A 19,885-nucleotide genomic window follows, 5' to 3' on the forward strand; every position below is an offset into this window, starting at 1 on the left:
GTGAAAAAGCTCCCTAAAGTGCCCGAAGTTGTAAATATTATCAGTTTGCTGGTCATTTCACGGCTTTCCAATGGTAATATCTGTAATTACAAACGGCAGGAAATGTAGGAAGAATCTATTTACTTTAATTTCAAGGGGTTCTTCCAAGTTTTTAATCATTTCTGGAAACTCTAATTACGTATTTTAAGAGTTTTACCACAACTAGAGAGTTTTCTTACAAATATGTACTGGAACCGTCAGGATTTTAAAAGAGTCACACAAAACTCGCCAGAGTAATGCGGTCTCAATTGTAAACAGAAGCAGTACAGTCCTCACTTACAGGCTTTCTGCACAAATTTTTAGCTGTATAAACAAGAATTCCTAATATTTGAAAGCAAATTCAAGTTAAAACGCTCCCTAAAGTGCCCGGAGTTGTAAATATTATCAGTTTGCTGGTCATTTCACGGCTTTCCACTGGTAATGTCTGTGATTACAAACGGCAGGAAATGTAGGAAGAATCAATTTACTTTAATTTCAAGGGGTTCTTCCAAGTTTTTAATCATTTCTGGAAAATCTAATTACGTATTTTAAGAGTTTTACCACAACTAGAGAGTTTTCTTACAAATATGTACTGGAACCGTCAGGATTTTAACAGAGTCACACAAAACTCGCCAGAGTAATGTGGTCTCAATTGTAAACATAAGCAGTACAGTCCTCACTTACAGGCTTTCTGCACAAATTTTTAGCTGTATAAACAAGAATTCCTAATATTTGAAAGCAAATTCAAGTGAAAACGCTCCCTAAAATGCCCGGAGTTGTAAATATTATCAGTTTGCTGGTCATTTCACGGCTTTCCACTGGTAATGTCTGTGATTACAAACGGCAGGAAATGTAGGAAGAATCTATTTACTTTTATTTCAAGGGGTTCTTCCAAGTTTTTAATCATTTCTGGAAACTCTAATTACGTATTTTAGGAGTTTTACCAAAGCTAGAGAGTTTTCTTACAAATATGTACTGGAACCGTCAGGGTTTTAACAGAGTCACACAAAACTCGCCAGAGTAATGGGGCCTCAATTGTAAACATACGCAGTTTAGACCTCACTTACCGCCTTTCTACACAAATTTTGAGCTTTATAAACAAGAATTCCTAATATTTGAAAGCAAATTCAAGTGAAAACGCTCCCTAAAGTGCCCGGAGTTGTAAATATTATCAGTTTGCTGGTCATTTCACGGCTTTCCACTGGTAATGTCTGTGATTACAAACGGCAGGAAATGTAGGAGGAATCTATTTACTTTAATATCAAGGGCTTCTTCCAAGTTTTTAATCATTTCTGGAAACTCTAATTACGTATTTTAAGAGTTTTACCACAACTAGAGAGTTTTCTTACAAATATGTACTGGAACCGTCAGGATATTAACAGAGTCATAAAAAAGTCGCCAGAGTAATGCGGCCTCAATAGTAAACATAAGCAGTACAGTCCTCACTTACCGGCTTTCTACACAAATTTTGAGCTGTATAAATAAGAATTCCTAATATTTGAAAGCAAATTCAAGTGAAAAAGCTCCCTAAAGTGCCCGAAGTTGTAAATATTATCAGTTTGCTGGTCATTTCACGGCTTTCCAATGGTAATATCTGTAATTACAAACGGCAGGAAATGTAGGAAGAATCTATTTACTTTAATTTCAAGGGGTTCTTCCAAGTTTTTAATCATTTCTGGAAACTCTAATTACGTATTTTAAGAGTTTTACCACAACTAGAGAGTTTTCTTACAAATATGTACTGGAACCGTCAGGATTTTAAAAGAGTCACACAAAACTCGCCAGAGTAATGCGGTCTCAATTGTAAACAGAAGCAGTACAGTCCTCACTTACAGGCTTTCTGCACAAATTTTTAGCTGTATAAACAAGAATTCCTAATATTTGAAAGCAAATTCAAGTGAAAAAGCTCCCTAAAGTGCCCGGAGTTGTAAATATTATCAGTTTGCTGGTCATTTCCCGGCTTTCCACTGGTAATGTCTGTGATTACAAACGGCAGGAAATGTAGGAAGAATCAATTTACTTTAATTTCAAGGGGTTCTTCCAAGTTTTTAATCATTTCTGGAAACTCTAATTACGTATTTTAAGAGTTTTACCACAACTAGAGAGTTTTCTTACAAATATGTACTGGAACCGTCAGGATTTTAACAGAGTCACACAAAACTCGCCAGAGTAATGTGGTCTCAATTGTAAACATAAGCAGTACAGTCCTCACTTACAGGCTTTCTGCACAAATTTTTAGCTGTATAAACAAGAATTCCTAATATTTGAAAGCAAATTCAAGTGAAAACGCTCCCTAAAATGCCCGGAGTTGTAAATATTATCAGTTTGCTGGTCATTTCACGGCTTTCCACTGGTAATGTCTGTGATTACAAATGGCAGGAAATGTAGGAAGAATCTATTTACTTTAATTTCAAGGGGTTCTTCCAAGTTTTTAATCATTTCTGGAAACTCTAATTACGTATTTTAAGAGTTTTACCACAACTAGAGAGTTTTCTTACAAATATATACTGGAACCGTCAGGATTTTAAAAGAGTCACACAAAACTCACCAGAGTAATGCGGTCTCAATTGTAAACAGAAGCAGTACAGTCCTCACTTACAGGCTCTCTGCACAAATTTTTAGCTGTATAAACAAGAATTCCTAATATTTGAAAGCAAATTCAAGTGAAAACGCTCCCTAAAGTGCCCAGAGTTGTAAATATTATCAGTTTGCTGGTCATTTCACGGCTTTCCACTGGTAATGTCTGTGATTACAAATGGCAGGAAATGTAGGAAGAATCTATTTACTTTTATTTCAAGGGGTTCTTCCAAGTTTTTAATCATTTCTGGAAACTCTAATTACGTATTTTAAGAGTTTTACCAAAACTAGAGAGTTTTCTTACAAATATGTACTGGAACCGTCAGGGTTTTAACAGAGTCATAAAAAAGTCGCCAGAGTAATGCGGCCTCAATTGTAAACATAAGCAGTACAGTCCTCACTTACCGGCTTTCTACACAAATTTTGAGCTTTATAAACAAGAATTCCTAATATTTGAAAGCAAATTCAAGTGAAAACGCTCCCTAAAGTGCCCGGAGTTGTAAATATTATCAGTTTGCTGGTCATTTCACGGCTTTCCACTGGTAATGTCTGTGATTACAAACGGCAGGAAATGTAGGAGGAATCTATTTACTTTAATATCAAGGGGTTCTTCCAAGTTTTTAATCATTTCTGGAAACTCTAATTACGTATTTTAAGAGTTTTACCACAACTAGAGAGTTTTCTTACAAATATGTACTGGAACCGTAAGGATTTTAACAGAGTCACACAAAACTCGCCAGAGTAATGGGGCCTCAATTGTAAACATACGCAGTTTACCTCACTTGCAGGCTTTCTACACAAATTTTGAGCTTTATAAACAAGAATTCCTAATATTTGAAAGCAAATTCAAGTGAAAACGCTCCCTAAAGTGCCCGGAGTTGTAAATATTATCAGTTTGCTGGTCATTTCACGGCTTTCCACTGGTAATGTCTGTGATTACAAACGGCAGGAAATGTAGGAGGAATCTATTTACTTTAATATCAAGGGCTTCTTCCAAGTTTTTAATCATTTCTGGAAACTCTAATTACGTATTTTAAGAGTTTTACCACAACTAGAGAGTTTTCTTACAAATATGTACTGGAACCGTCAGGATTTTAACAGAGTCATAAAAAAGTCGCCAGAGTAATGCGGCCTCAATAGTAAACATAAGCAGTACAGTCCTCACTTACCGGCTTTCTACACAAATTTTGAGCTGTATAAATAAGAATTCCTAATATTTGAAAGCAAATTCAAGTGAAAAAGCTCCCTAAAGTGCCCGAAGTTGTAAATATTATCAGTTTGCTGGTCATTTCACGGCTTTACAATGGTAATATCTGTAATTACAAACGGCAGGAAATGTAGGAAGAATCTATTTACTTTAATTTCAAGGGGTTCTTCCAAGTTTTTAATCATTTCTGGAAACTCTAATTACGTATTTTAAGAGTTTTACCACAACTAGAGAGTTTTCTTACAAATATGTACTGGAACCGTCAGGATTTTAAAAGAGTCACATAAAACTCGCCAGAGTAATGCGGTCTCAATTGTAAACACAAGCAGTACAGTCCTCACTTACAGGCTTTCTGCACAAATTTTTAGCTGTATAAACAAGAATTCCTAATATTTGAAAGCAAATTCAAGTTAAAACGCTCCCTAAAGTGCCCGGAGTTGTAAATATTATCAGTTTGCTGGTCATTTCCCGGCTTTCCACTGGTAATGTCTGTGATTACAAACGGCAGGAAATGTAGGAAGAATCAATTTACTTTAATTTCAAGGGGTTCTTCCAAGTTTTTAATCATTTCTGGAAAATCTAATTACGTATTTTAAGAGTTTTACCACAACTAGAGAGTTTTCTTACAAATATGTACTGGAACCGTCAGGATTTTAACAGAGTCACACAAAACTCGCCAGAGTAATGTGGTCTCAATTGTAAACATAAGCAGTACAGTCCTCACTTACAGGCTTTCTGCACAAATTTTTAGCTGTATAAACAAGAATTCCTAATATTTGAAAGCAAATTCAAGTGAAAACGCTCCCTAAAATGCCCGGAGTTGTAAATATTATCAGTTTGCTGGTCATTTCACGGCTTTCCACTGGTAATGTCTGTGATTACAAACGGCAGGAAATGTAGGAAGAATCTATTTACTTTAATTTCAAGGGGTTCTTCCAAGTTTTTAATCATTTCTGGAAACTCTAATTACGTATTTTAAGAGTTTTACCACAACTAGAGAGTTTTCTTACAAATATGTACTGGAACCGTCAGGATTTTAAAAGAGTCACACTAAACACGCCAGAGTAATGCGGTCTCAATTGTAAACATAAGCAGTACAGTCCTCACTTACAGGCTTTCTGCACAAATTTTTAGCTGTATAAACAAGAATTCCTAATATTTGAAAGCAAATTCAAGTGAAAACGCTCCCTAAAGTGCCCGGAGTTGTAAATATTATCAGTTTGCTGGTCATTTCACGGCTTTCCACTGGTAATGTCTGTGATTACAAACGGCAGGAAATGTAGGAAGAATCTATTTACTTTTATTTCAAGGGGTTCTTCCAAGTTTTTAATCATTTCTGGAAACTCTAATTACGTATTTTAGGAGTTTTACCAAAGCTAGAGAGTTTTCTTACAAATATGTACTGGAACCGTCAGGGTTTTAACAGAGTCACACAAAACTCGCCAGAGTAATGTGGCCTCAATTGTAAACATACGCAGTTTAGACCTCACTTACCGGCTTTCTACACAAATTTTGAGCTTTATAAACAAGAATTCCTAATATTTGAAAGCAAATTCAAGTGAAAACGCTCCCTAAAGTGCCCGGAGTTGTAAATATTATCAGTTTGCTGGTCATTTCACGGCTTTCCACTGGTAATGTCTGTGATTACAAACGGCAGGAAATGTAGGAGGAATCTATTTACTTTAATATCAAGGGCTTCTTCCAAGTTTTTAATCATTTCTGGAAACTCTAATTACGTATTTTAAGAGTTTTACCACAACTAGAGAGTTTTCTTACAAATATGTACTGGAACCGTCAGGATTTTAACAGAGTCATAAAAAAGTCGCCAGAGTAATGCGGCCTCAATAGTAAACATAAGCAGTACAGTAATCACTTACCGGCTTTCTACACAAATTTTGAGCTGTATAAATAAGAATTCCTAATATTTGAAAGCAAATTCAAGTGAAAAAGCTCCCTAAAGTGCCTGAAGTTGTAAATATTATCAGTTTGCTGGTCATTTCACGGCTTTCCAATGGTAATATCTGTAATTACAAACAGCAGGAAATGTAGGAAGAATCTATTTACTTTAATTTCAAGGGGTTCTTCCAAGTTTTTAATCATTTCTGGAAACTCTAATTACGTATTTTAAGAGTTTTACCACAACTAGAGAGTTTTCTTACAAATATGTACTGGAACCGTCAGGATTTTAAAAGAGTCACACAAAACTCGCCAGAGTAATGCGGTCTCAATTGTAAACAGAAGCAGTACAGTCCTCACTTACAGGCTTTCTGCACAAATTTTTAGCTGTATAAACAAGAATTCCTAATATTTGAAAGCAAATTCAAGTTAAAAAGCTCCCTAAAGTGCCCGGAGTTGTAAATATTATCAGTTTGCTGGTCATTTCCCGGCTTTCCACTGATAATGTCTGTGATTACAAACGGCAGGAAATGTAGGAAGAATCAATTTACTTTAATTTCAAGGGGTTCTTCCAAGTTTTTAATCATTTCTGGAAACTCTAATTACGTATTTTAAGAGTTTTACCACAACTAGAGAGTTTTCTTACAAATATGTACTGGAACCGTCAGGATTTTAACAGAGTCACACAAAACTCGCCAGAGTAATGTGGTCTCAATTGTAAACATAAGCAGTACAGTCCTCACTTACAGGCTTTCTGCACAAATTTTTAGCTGTATAAACAAGAATTCCTAATATTTGAAAGCAAATTCAAGTGAAAACGCTCCCTAAAATGCCCGGAGTTGTAAATATTATCAGTTTGCTGGTCATTTCACGGCTTTCCACTGGTAATGTCTGTGATTACAAACGGCAGGAAATGTAGGAAGAATCTATTTACTTTAATTTCAAGGGGTTCTTCCAAGTTTTTAATCATTTCTGGAAACTCTAATTACGTATTTTAAGAGTTTTACCACAACTAGAGAGTTTTCTTACAAATATGTACTGGAACCGTAAGGATTTTAACAGAGTCACACAAAACTCGCCAGAGTAATGCGGTCTCAATTGTAAACAGAAGCAGTACAGTCCTCACTTACAGGCTTTCTGCACAAATTTTTAGCTGTATAAACAAGAATTCCTAATATTTGAAAGCAAATTCAAGTGAAAAAGCTCCCTAAAGTGCCCGGAGTTGTAAATATTATCAGTTTGCTGGTCATTTCACGGCTTTCCACTGGTAATGTCTGTGATTACAAACGGCAGGAAATGTAGGAAGAATCTATTTACTTTAATTTCAAGGGGTTCTTCCAAGTTTTTAATCATTTCTGGAAACTCTAATTACGTATTTTAAGAGTTTTACCAAAACTAGAGAGTTTTCTTACAAATATGTACTGGAACCGTCAGGGTTTTAACAGAGTCATAAAAAAGTCGCCAGAGTAATGCGGCCTCAATTGTAAACATAAGCAGTACAGTCCTCACTTACCGGCTTTCTACACAAATTTTGAGCTTTATAAACAAGAATTCCTAATATTTGAAAGCAAATTCAAGTGAAAACGCTCCCTAAAGTGCCCGGAGTTGTAAATATTATCAGTTTGCTGGTCATTTCACGGCTTTCCACTGGTAATGTCTGTGATTACAAACGGCAGGAAATGTAGGAGGAATCTATTTACTTTAATATCAAGGGGTTCTTCCAAGTTTTTAATCATTTCTGGAAACTCTAATTACGTATTTTAAGAGTTTTACCACAACTAGAGAGTTTTCTTACAAATATGTACTGGAACCGTAAGGATTTTAACAGAGTCACACAAAACTCGCCAGAGTAATGGGGCCTCAATTGTAAACATACGCAGTTTAGACCTCACTTGCAGGCTTTCTACACAAATTTTGAGCTTTATAAACAAGAATTCCTAATATTTGAAAGCAAATTCAAGTGAAAACGCTCCCTAAAGTGCCCGGAGTTGTAAATATTATCAGTTTGCTGGTCATTTCACGGCTTTCCACTGGTAATGTCTGTGATTACAAACGGCAGGAAATGTAGGAGGAATCTATTTACTTTAATTTCAAGGGGTTCTTCCAAGTTTTTAATCATTTCTGGAAACTCTAATTACGTATTTTAAGAGTTTTACCACAACTAGAGAGTTTTCTTACAAATATGTACTGGAACCATCAGGATTTTAACAGAGTCATAAAAAAGTCGCCAGAGTAATGCGGCCTCAATAGTAAACATAAGCAGTACAGTCCTCACTTACCGGCTTTCTACACAAATTTTGAGCTGTATAAATAAGAATTCCTAATATTTGAAAGCAAATTCAAGTGAAAAAGCTCCCTAAAGTGCCCGAAGTTGTAAATATTATCAGTTTGCTGGTCATTTCACGGCTTTCCAATGGTAATATCTGTAATTACAAACGGCAGGAAATGTAGGAAGAATCTATTTACTTTAATTTCAAGGGGTTCTTCCAAGTTTTTAATCATTTCTGGAAACTCTAATTACGTATTTTAAGAGTTTTACCACAACTAGAGAGTTTTCTTACAAATATGTACTGGAACCGTCAGGATTTTAAAAGAGTCACACAAAACTCGCCAGAGTAATGCGGTCTCAATTGTAAACAGAAGCAGTACAGTCCTCACTTACAGGCTTTCTGCACAAATTTTTAGCTGTATAAACAAGAATTCCTAATATTTGAAAGCAAATTCAAGTTAAAACGCTCCCTAAAGTGCCCGGAGTTGTAAATATTATCAGTTTGCTGGTCATTTCACGGCTTTCCACTGGTAATGTCTGTGATTACAAACGGCAGGAAATGTAGGAAGAATCAATTTACTTTAATTTCAAGGGGTTCTTCCAAGTTTTTAATCATTTCTGGAAAATCTAATTACGTATTTTAAGAGTTTTACCACAACTAGAGAGTTTTCTTACAAATATGTACTGGAACCGTCAGGATTTTAACAGAGTCACACAAAACTCGCCAGAGTAATGTGGTCTCAATTGTAAACATAAGCAGTACAGTCCTCACTTACAGGCTTTCTGCACAAATTTTTAGCTGTATAAACAAGAATTCCTAATATTTGAAAGCAAATTCAAGTGAAAACGCTCCCTAAAATGCCCGGAGTTGTAAATATTATCAGTTTGCTGGTCATTTCACGGCTTTCCACTGGTAATGTCTGTGATTACAAACGGCAGGAAATGTAGGAAGAATCTATTTACTTTAATTTCAAGGGGTTCTTCCAAATTTTTAATCATTTCTGGAAACTCTAATTACGTATTTTAAGAGTTTTACCACAACTAGAGAGTTTTCTTACAAATATGTACTGGAACCGTAAGGATTTTAACAGAGTCACACAAAACTCGCCAGAGTAATGCGCTCTCAATTGTAAACAGAAGCAGTACAGTCCTCACTTACAGGCTTTCTGCACAAATTTTTAGCTGTATAAACAAGAATTCCTAATATTTGAAAGCAAATTCAAGTGAAAACGCTCCCTAAAATGCCCGGAGTTGTAAATATTATCAGTTTGCTGGTCATTTCACGGCTTTCCACTGGTAATGTCTGTGATTACAAACGGCAGGAAATGTAGGAAGAATCTATTTACTTTAATTTCAAGGGGTTCTTCCAAATTTTTAATCATTTCTGGAAACTCTAATTACGTATTTTAAGAGTTTTACCACAACTAGAGAGTTTTCTTACAAATATGTACTGGAACCGTAAGGATTTTAACAGAGTCACACAAAACTCGCCAGAGTAATGCGCTCTCAATTGTAAACAGAAGCAGTACAGTCCTCACTTACAGGCTTTCTGCACAAATTTTTAGCTGTATAAACAAGAATTCCTAATATTTGAAAGCAAATTCAAGTGAAAAAGCTCCCTAAAGTGCCCGGAGTTGTAAATATTATCAGTTTGCTGGTCATTTCACGGCTTTCCACTGGTAATGTCTGTGATTACAAATGGCAGTAAATGTAGGAAGAATCTATTTACTTTAATTTCAAGGGGTTCTTCCAAGTTTTTAATCATTTCTGGAAACTCTAATTACGTATTTTAAGAGTTTTACCACAACTAGAGAGTTTTCTTACAAATATGTACTGGAACCGTCAGGATTTTAAAAGAGTCACACTAAACACGCCAGAGTAATGCGGTCTCAATTGTAAACATAAGCAGTACAGTCCTCACTTACAGGCTTTCTGCACAAATTTTTAGCTGTATAAACAAGAATTCCTAATATTTGAAAGCAAATTCAAGTGAAAACGCTCCCTAAAGTGCCCGGAGTTGTAAATATTATCAGTTTGCTGGTCATTTCACGGCTTTCCACTGGTAATGTCTGTGATTACAAACGGCAGGAAATGTAGGAAGAATCTATTTACTTTTATTTCAAGGGGTTCTTCCAAGTTTTTAATCATTTCTGGAAACTCTAATTACGTATTTTAGGAGTTTTACCAAAGCTAGAGAGTTTTCTTACAAATATGTACTGGAACCGTCAGGGTTTTAACAGAGTCACACAAAACTCGCCAGAGTAATGGGGCCTCAATTGTAAACATACGCAGTTTAGACCTCACTTACCGGCTTTCTACACAAATTTTGAGCTTTATAAACAAGAATTCCTAATATTTGAAAGCAAATTCAAGTGAAAACGCTCCCTAAAGTGCCCGGAGTTGTAAATATTATCTGTTTGCTGGTCATTTCACGGCTTTCCACTGGTAATGTCTGTGATTACAAACGGCAGGAAATGTAGGAGGAATCTATTTACTTTAATATCAAGGGCTTCTTCCAAGTTTTTAATCATTTCTGGAAACTCTAATTACGTATTTTAAGAGTTTTACCACAACTAGAGAGTTTTCTTACAAATATGTACTGGAACCGTCAGGATTTTAACAGAGTCATAAAAAAGTCGCCAGAGTAATGCGGCCTCAATAGTAAACATAAGCAGTACAGTCCTCACTTACCGGCTTTCTACACAAATTTTGAGCTGTATAAATAAGAATTCCTAATATTTGAAAGCAAATTCAAGTGAAAAAGCTCCCTAAGGTGCCCGAAGTTGTAAATATTATCAGTTTGCTGGTCATTTCACGGCTTTCCAATGGTAATATCTGTAATTACAAACGGCAGGAAATGTAGGAAGAATCTATTTACTTTAATTTCAAGGGGTTCTTCCAAGTTTTTAATCATTTCTGGAAACTCTAATTACGTATTTTAAGAGTTTTACCACAACTAGAGAGTTTTCTTACAAATATGTACTGGAACCGTCAGGATTTTAAAAGAGTCACACAAAACTCGCCAGAGTAATGCGGTCTCAATTGTAAACAGAAGCAGTACAGTCCTCACTTACAGGCTTTCTGCACAAATTTTTAGCTGTATAAACAAGAATTCCTAATATTTGAAAGCGAATTCAAGTTAAAAAGCTCCCTAAAGTGCCCGGAGTTGTAAATATTATCAGTTTGCTGGTCATTTCCCGGCTTTCCACTGGTAATGTCTGTGATTACAAACGGCAGGAAATGTAGGAAGAATCAATTTACTTTAATTTCAAGGGGTTCTTCCAAGTTTTTAATCATTTCTGGAAACTCTAATTACGTATTTTAAGAGTTTTACCACAACTAGAGAGTTTTCTTACAAATATGTACTGGAACCGTCAGGATTTTAACAGAGTCACACAAAACTCGCCAGAGTAATGTGGTCTCAATTGTAAACATAAGCAGTACAGTCCTCACTTACAGGCTTTCTGCACAAATTTTTAGCTGTATAAACAAGAATTCCTAATATTTGAAAGCAAATTCAAGTGAAAACGCTCCCTAAAATGCCCGGAGTTGTAAATATTATCAGTTTGCTGGTCATTTCACGGCTTTCCACTGGTAATGTCTGTGATTACAAACGGCAGGAAATGTAGGAAGAATCTATTTACTTTAATTTCAAGGGGTTCTTCCAAGTTTTTAATCATTTCTGGAAACTCTAATTACGTATTTTAAGAGTTTTACCACAACTAGAGAGTTTTCTTACAAATATGTACTGGAACCGTAAGGATTTTAACAGAGTCACACAAAACTCGCCAGAGTAATGGGGCCTCAATTGTAAACATACGCAGTTTAGACCTCACTTGCAGGCTTTCTACACAAATTTTGAGCTTTATAAACAAGAATTCCTAATATTTGAAAGCAAATTCAAGTGAAAACGCTCCCTAAAGTGCCCGGAGTTGTAAATATTATCAGTTTGCTGGTCATTTCACGGCTTTCCACTGGTAATGTCTGTGATTACAAACGGCAGGAAATGTAGGAGGAATCTATTTACTCTAATATCAAGGGGTTCTTCCAAGTTTTTAATCATTTCTGGAAACTCTAATTACGTATTTTAAGAGTTTTACCACAACTAGAGAGTTTTCTTACAAATATGTACTGGAACCGTAAGGATTTTAACAGAGTCACGCAAAACTCGCCAGAGTAATGGGGCCTCAATTGTAAACATACGCAGTTTAGACCTCACTTGCAGGCTTTCTACACAAATTTTGAGCTTTATAAACAAGAATTCCTAATATTTGAAAGCAAATTCAAGTGAAAACGCTCCCTAAAGTGCCCAGAGTTGTAAAATTTATCAGTTTGCTGGTCATTTCACAACTGGCCACTGGAAATGTCTGTGATTACAAAGGGCAGGAAATGTAGGAAGAATCGATTTACTTTAATTTCAAGGGGTTCTTCCAAGTTTTTAATCTTTTCTGGAAACTCTAATTACGTATTTTAAGAGTTTTACCACAACTAGAGAGTTTTGTTACAAATATGTACTGGAACCGTCAGGATTTTAACAGAGTCATAAAAAAGTCGCCAGAGTAATGCGGCCTCAATTGTAAACATAAGCAGTACAGTCCTCACTTACTGGCTTTCTACACAAATTTTGAGCTGTATAAATAAGAATTCCTAATATTTGAAAGCAAATTCAAGTGAAAAATCTCCCTAAAGTGCCAGGAGTTGTAAATATTATCAGTTTGCTGGTCATTTCACGGCTTTCCAATGGTAATATCTGTGATTACAAACGGCAGGAAATGTAGGAAGAAACTATTTACTTTAGTTTCAAGGGGTTCTTCCAAGTTTTTAATCATTTCTGGAAACTCTAATTACGTATTTTAAGAGTTTTACCACAACTAGAGAGTTTTCTTACAAATATGTACTGGAACCGTCAGGGTTTTAACAGAGTCATAAAAAAGTCGCCAGAGTAATGCGGCCTCAATTGTAAACATAAGCAGTACAGTCCTCACTTACTGGCTTTCTACACAAATTTTGAGCTGTATAAATAAGAATTCCTAATATTTGAAAGCAAATTCAAGTGAAAAATCTCTCTAAAGTGCCAGGAGTTGTAAATATTATCAGTTTGCTGGTCATTTCACGGCTTTCCAATGGTAATATCTGTGATTACAAACGGCAGGAAATGTAGGAAGAATCGATTTACTTTAATTTCAAGGGGTTCTTCCAAGTTTTTAATCATTTCTGGAAACTCTAATTACGTATTTTAAGAGTTTTACCACAACTAGAGAGTTTTCTTACAAATATGTACTGGAACCGTCAGGATTTTAACAGAGTCACACAAAACTCACCAGAGTAATGCGGTCTCAATTGTAAACATAAGCAGTACAGTCCTCACTTACAGGCTTTCTGCACAAATTTTTAGCTGTATAAACAAGAATTCCTAATATTTGAAAGCAAATTCAAGTGAAAACGCTCCCTAAAGTGCCCGGAGTTGTAAATATTATCAGTTTGCTGGTCATTTCACGGCTTTCCACTGGTAATGTCTGTGATTACAAACGGCAGGAAATGTAGGAAGAATCTATTTACTTTAATTTCAAGGGGTTCTTCCAAGTATTTAATCATTTCTGGAAACTCTAATTACGTATTTTAAGAGTTTTACCACAACTAGAGAGTTTTCTTACAAATATGTACTGGAACCGTCAGGATTTTAAAAGAGTCACACAAAACTCGCCAGAGTAATGCGGTCTCAATTGTAAACATAAGCAGTACAGTCCTCACTTACAGGCTTTCTGCACAAATTTTTAGCTGTATAAACAAGAATTCCTCATATTTGAAAGCAAATTCAAGTGAAAACGCTCCCTAAAGTCCCCGGAGTTGTAAATATTATCAGTTTGCTGGTCATTTCACGGCTTTCCACTGGTTATGTCTGTGATTACAAACGGCAGGAAATGCAGGAAGAATCGATTTACTTTAATTTCAAGGGGTTCTTCCAAGTATTTAATCATTTCTGGAAACTTTAATTACGTATTTTAAGAGTTTTACCACAACTAGAGAGCTTTCTTACAAATATGTACTGGGACCGTCAAGATTTTAAAAGAGTCATACAAAAGTCGCCAGAGTACTGCGGTCTCAATTTTAAACATACGCAGTTTAGACCTCACTTACAGGCTTTCTACACAAATTTTGAGCTGTATAAACAAGAATTCCTAATATTTGAAAGCAAATTCAAGTGAAAACGCTCCCTAAAGTGCCCGGAGTTGTAAATATTATCAGTTTGCTGGTCATTTCACGGCTTTCCACTGGTAATGTCTGTGATTACAAACGGCAGGAAATGTAGGAAGAATCGATTTACTTTAATTTCAAGGGGTTCTTCCAAGTTTTTAATCATTTCTGGAAACTCTAATTACGTATTTTAAGAGTTTTACCACAACTAGAGAGTTTTCTTACAAATATGTACTGGAACCGTCAGGGTTTTAACAGAGTCATAAAAAAGTCGCCAGAGTAATGCGGCCTCAATTGTAAAGATAAGCAGTACAGTCCACACTTACAGGCTTTCTACACAAATTTTTAGCTGTATAAACAAGAATTCCTAATATTTGAAAGCAAATTCAAGTGAAAAAGCTCCCTAAAGTGCCCGGAGTTGTAAATATTATCAGTTTGCTGGTCATTTCACGGCTTTCCACTGGTAATGTCTGTGATTACAAACGGCAGGAAATGTAGGAAGAATCGATTTACTTTAATTTCAAGGGGTTCTTCCAAGTTTTTAATCATTTCTGGAAACTCTAATTACGTATTTTAAGAGTTTTACCACAACTAGAGAGTTTTCTTACAAATATGTACTGGAACCGTCAGGATTTTAAAAGAGTCACACAAAACTCGCCAGAGTAATGCGGTCTCAATTGTAAACAGAAGCAGTACAGTCCTCACTTACAGGCTTTCTGCACATATTTTTAGCTGTATAAACAAGAATTCCTAATATTTGAAAGCAAATTCAAGTGAAAACGCTCCCTAAAGTGCCCGGAGTTGTAAATATTATCAGTTTGCTGGTCATTTCACGGCTTTCCACTGGTAATGTCTGTGATTACAAACGGCAGGAAATGTAGGAAGAATCGATTTACTTTAATTTCAAGGGGTTCTTCCAAGTTTTTAATCATTTCTGGAAACTCTAATTACGTATTTTAAGAGTTTTACCACAACTAGAGAGTTTTCTTACAAATATGTACTGGAACCGTCAGGATTTTAACAGAGTCATAAAAAAGTCGCCAGAGTAATGCGGCCTCAATTGTAAACATAAGCAGTACAGACCTCACTTACAGGCTTTCTGCACAAATTTTTAGCTGTATAAACAAGAATTCCTCATATTTGAAAGCAAATTCAAGTGAAAACGCTCCCTAAAGTCCCCGGAGTTGTAAATATTATCAGTTTGCTGGTCATTTCACGGCTTTCCACTGGTAATGTCTGTGATTACAAACGGCAGGAAATGCAGGAAGAATCGATTTACTTTAATTTCAAGGGGTTCTTCCAAGTATTTAATCATTTCTGGAAACTTTAATTACGTATTTTAAGAGTTTTACCACAACTAGAGAGCTTTCTTACAAATATGTACTGGGACCGTCAAGATTTTAAAAGAGTCATACAAAAGTCGCCAGAGTACTGCGGTCTCAATTTTAAACATACGCAGTTTAGACCTCTCTTACAGGCTTTCTACACAAATTTTGAGCTGTATAAACAAGAATTCCTAATATTAGAAAGCAAATTCAAGTGAAAACGCTCCCTAAAGTGCCCAGAGTTGTAAAATTTATCAGTTTGCTGGTCATTTCACAACTTGCCACTGGAAATGTCTGTGATTACAAAGGGCAGGATATGTAGGAAGAATCGATTTACTTTAATTTCAAGGGGTTCTTCCAAGTTTTTAATCATTTCTGGAAACTCTAATTACGTATTTTAAGAGTTTTACCACAACTAGAGAGTTTTCTTACAAATATGTACTGGAACCGTCAGGATTTTAACAGAGTCATAAAAAAGTCGCCAGAGTAATGCGGCCTCAATTGTAAACATAAGCAGTACAGTCCTCACTTACTGGCTTTCTACACAAATTTTGAGCTGTATAAATAAGAATTCCTAATATTTGAAAGCAAATTCAAGTGAAAAATCTCCCTAAAGTGCCAGGAGTTGTAAATATTATCAGTTTGCTGGTCATTTCACGGCTTTCCAATGGTAATATCTGTGATTACAAACGGCAGGAAATGTAGGAAGAAACTATTTACTTTAGTTTCAAGGGGTTCTTCCAAGTTTTTAATCATTTCTGGAAACTCTAATTACGTATTTTAAGAGTTTTACCACAACTAGAGAGTTTTCTTACAAATATGTACTGGAACCGTCAGGATTTTAAAAGAGTCACACAAAACTCGCCAGAGTAATGCGGTCTCAATTGTAAACAGAAGCAGTACAGTCCTCACTTACAGGCTTTCTGCACAAATTTTTAGCTGTATAAACAAGAATTCCTAATATTTGAAAGCAAATTCAAGTGAAAAAGCTCCCTAAAGTGCCCGGAGTTGTAAATATTATCAGTTTGCTGGTCATTTCACGGCTTTCCACTGGTAATGTCTGTGATTACAAACGGCAGGAAATGTAGGAAGAATCTATTTACTTTAATTTCAAGGGGTTCTTCCAAGTTTTTAATCATTTCTGGAAACTCTAATTACGTATTTTAAGAGTTTTACCACAACTAGAGAGTTTTCTTACAAATATGTACTGGAACCGTCAGGATTTTAAAAGAGTCACACAAAACTCGCCAGAGTAATGCGGTCTCAATTGTAAACATAAGCAGTACAGTCCTCACTTACAGGCTTTCTGCACAAATTTTTAGCTGTATAAACAAGAATTCCTAATATTTGAAAGCAAATTCAAGTGAAAACGCTCCCTAAAGTGCCCGGAGTTGTAAATATTATCAGTTTGCTGGTCATTTCACGGCTTTCCACTGGTAATGTCTGTGATTACAAACGGCAGGAAATGTAGGAAGAATCGATTTACTTTAATTTCAAGGGGTTCTTCCAAGTTTTTAATCATTTCTGGAAACTTTAATTACGTATTTTAAGAGTTTTACCACAACTAGAGAGCTTTCTTACAAATATGTACTGGGACCGTCAAGATTTTAAAAGAGTCATACAAAAGTCGCCAGAGTACTGCGGTCTCAATTTGAAACATACGCAGTTTAGACCTCACTTACAGGCTTTCTACACAAATTTTGAGCTGTATAAACAAGAATTCCTAATATTTGAAAGCAAATTCAAGTGAAAACGCTCCCTAAAGTGCCCGGAGTTGTAAATATTATCAGTTTGCTGGTCATTTCACGGCTTTCCACTGGTAATGTCTGTGATTACAAACGGCAGGAAATGTAGGAAGAATCTATTTACTTTAATTTCAAGGGGTTCTTCCAAGTTTTTAATCATTTCTGGAAACTCTAATTACGTATTTTAAGAGTTTTACCACAACTAGAGAGTTTTCTTACAAATATGTACTGGAACCGTCAGGATTTTAACAGAGTCACACAAAACTCACCAGAGTAATGCGGTCTCAATTGGAAACATAAGCAGTACAGTCCTCACTTACAGGCTTTCTGCACAAATTTTTAGCTGTATAAACAAGAATTCCTAATATTTGAAAGCAAATTCAAGTGAAAATGCTCCCTAAAGTGCCCGGAGTTGTATATATTATCAGTTTGCTGGTCATTTCACGGCTTTCCACTGGTAATGTCTGTGATTACAAACGGCAGGAAATGTAGGAAGAATCTATTTACTTTTATTTCAAGGGGTTCTTCCAAGTTTTTAATCATTTCTGGAAACTCTAATTACGTATTTTAAGAGTTTTACCACAACTAGAGAGTTTTCTTACAAATATGTACTGGAACCGTCAGGGTTTTAACAGAGTCATAAAAAAGTCGCCAGAGTAATGCGGCCTCAATTGTAAAGATAAGCAGTACAGTCCACACTTACAGGCTTTCTACACAAATTTTTAGCTGTATAAACAAGAATTCCTAATATTAGAAAGCAAATTCAAGTGAAAACGCTCCCTAAAGTGCCCAGAGTTGTAAAATTTATCAGTTTGCTGGTCATTTCACAACTTGCCACTAGAAATGTCTGTGATTACAAACGGCAGGAAATGTAGGAAGAATCGATTTACTTTAATTTCAAGGGGTTCTTCCAAGTTTTTAATCATTTCTGGAAACTCTAATTACGTATTTTAAGAGTTTTACCACAACTAGAGAGTTTTCTTACAAATATGTACTGGAACCGTCAGGATTTTAACAGAGTCATAAAAAAGTCGCCAGAGTAATGCGGCCTCAATTGTAAACATAAGCAGTACAGTCCTCACTTACTGGCTTTCTACACAAATTTTGAGCTGTATAAATAAGAATTCCTAATATTTGAAAGCAAATTCAAGTGAAAAATCTCCCTAAAGTGCCAGGAGTTGTAAATATTATCATTTTGCTGGTCATTTCACGGCTTTCCAATGCTAATATCTGTGATTACAAACGGCAGGAAATGTAGGAAGAAACTATTTACTTTAGTTTCAAGGGGTTCTTCCAAGTTTTTAATCATTTCTGGAAACTCTAATTACGTATTTTAAGAGTTTTACCACAACTAGAGAGTTTTCTTACAAATATGTACTGGAACCGTCAGGATTTTAAAAGATTCACACAAAACTCGCCAGAGTAATGCGGTCTCAATTGTAAACGGAAGCAGTACAGTCCTCACTTAAAGGCTTTCTGCACAAATTTTTAGCTGTATAAACAAGAATTCCTAATATTTGAAAGCAAATTCAAGTGAAAAAGCTCCCTAAAGTGCCCGGAGTTGTAAATATTATCAGTTTGCTGGTCATTTCACGGCTTTCCACTGGTAATGTCTGTGATTACAAACGGCAGGAAATGTAGGAAGAATCTATTTACTTTAATTGCAAGGGGTTCTTCCAAGTTTTTAATCATTTCTGGAAACTCTAATTACGTATTTTAAGAGTTTTACCACAACTAGAGAGCTTTCTTACAAATATGTACTGGAACCGTCAGGATTTTAAAAGAGTCATACAAAACTCGCCAGAGTAATGCGGTCTCAATTGTAAACATAAGCAGTACAGTCCTCACTTACAGGCTTTCTGCACAAATTTTTAGCTGTATAAACAAGAATTCCTCATATTTGAAAGCAAATTCAAGTGAAAACGCTCCCTAAAGTCCCCGGAGTTGTAAATATTATCAGTTTGCTGGTCATTTCACGGCTTTCCACTGGTAATGTCTGTGATTACAAACGGCAGGAAATGTAGGAAGAATCGATTTACTTTAATTTCAAGGGGTTCTTCCAAGTTTTTAATCATTTCTGGAAACTCTAATTACGTATTTTAAGAGTTTTACCACAACTAGAGAGTTTTCTTACAAATATGTACTGGAACCGTCAGGATTTTAACAGAGTCATACAAAAGTCGACAGAGTAATGCGGCCTCAATTTTAAACATAAGCAGTACAGTCCTCACTTACTGGCTTTCTACACAAATTTTGAGCTGTATAAATAAGAATTCCTAATATTTGAAAGCAAATTCAAGTGAAAACGCTCCCTAAAGTCCCCGGAGTTGTAAATATTATCAGTTTGCTGGTCATTTCACGGCTTTCCACTGGTAATGTCTGTGATTACAAACGGCAGGAAATGCAGGAAGAATCGATTTACTTTAATTTCAAGGGGTTCTTCCAAGTATTTAATAATTTCTGGAAACTTTAATTACGTATTTTAAGAGTTTTACCACAACTAGAGAGCTTTCTTACAAATATGTACTGGGACCGTCAAGATTTTAAAAGAGTCATACAAAAGTCGCCAGAGTACTGCGGTCTCAATTTTAAACATACGCAGTTTAGACCTCACTTACAGGCTTTCTACACAAATTTTGAGCTGTATAAACAA

The sequence above is a fragment of the Myotis nattereri genome (genome assembly GCF_964212035.1).
Source record: "Myotis nattereri genome assembly, chromosome: 19".
Lineage (NCBI taxonomy): Eukaryota > Metazoa > Chordata > Mammalia > Chiroptera > Vespertilionidae > Myotis > Myotis nattereri.